The sequence below is a fragment of the Halichoeres trimaculatus genome, unplaced genomic scaffold, assembly GCF_033239565.1.
Source record: "Halichoeres trimaculatus isolate MK-OKI-2021-1 unplaced genomic scaffold, fHalTri1.1 fHalTri1_scaffold_18, whole genome shotgun sequence".
Classification (NCBI taxonomy): Eukaryota; Metazoa; Chordata; class Actinopteri; order Labriformes; family Labridae; genus Halichoeres; species Halichoeres trimaculatus.
In genome coordinates this window covers 23,720,170-23,720,961 of record NW_027437196.1, presented here as the reverse complement: position 1 = coordinate 23,720,961, position 792 = coordinate 23,720,170, and the positions used below count along the sequence as shown (strand labels likewise).

The following is a 792-nucleotide window of genomic DNA, read 5'->3' as shown; positions in this document are numbered from 1 at the left end:
GTTTAAGTGTTTGTGAAGTCCTGCTACAGCGTATGTTGTAAGGAACAAAGGATCATGTATTCCTTTCCAAAGAGTAGAAGAAAAAAGATATACACCTCCATTTCTGCCAAACTCTGCAGTAGACATGTGCTGTTTCATCTATTTCTCTCCTCAAAATCCTTGTTAGCATTTTTAAAGATCTGGAAGGAAACTACAACTCTATCATGGATCAAACACAGGAAAAGGCCTCACCTGACACAAGATATGACCTGGAAATAGACAGACCTGTAGATATGGAAATACCAGTCTGGAGAAAAGAAAACATTTTTTTCTGAGGATATTGGACTGATATGTTTCAGCTGACTTCACATCATGACAAGGTTTCAATGCAAGTGTGAAATCACATTAGTGGCTGAATGGGTGCCATTCATTATGGGCGTGGTGTTATTTTGGTAGAAACAAGGTTGCCGGTGGTCTGAAAAGGTTTGACCCCGACGTGATTTGAACACGCAACCTTCTGATCTGGAGTCAGACGCGCTACCGTTGCGCCACGAGGTCCTGCGTACCCACCTGAAAAATCTTAGAATAAGATAATCTCTACAAGAGAGCTTGAGTGTTTATGTGCGCTTGATCTGCACGTGTCACCATCTGTATCGATACATATAAAACAATTTGCAAGAATAAAGGTTTTTCTTCCTGCTTCCGGATCCTTATGAACACGGATCAGGTGTAGGGTGTGACCACCGTGCTACGCTACATCCTACGGTTGCATCGGATTCCGTGTTTATGTCTGAGTCAGCACCATGGACAGCT

The 792-nt window shown here is 42.6% G+C and overlaps 1 non-coding gene across 1 annotated transcript; it reads right to left on the bottom strand.

Annotated features, from left to right (window-relative positions):
• Positions 1 to 465: 465 nt before the first annotated feature.
• On the bottom strand, positions 466 to 537 carry trnaw-cca (transfer RNA tryptophan (anticodon CCA)). The gene has a single exon. It is a non-coding gene; the product is annotated as a tRNA-Trp (tRNA).
• Positions 538 to 792: the final 255 nt, after the last annotated feature.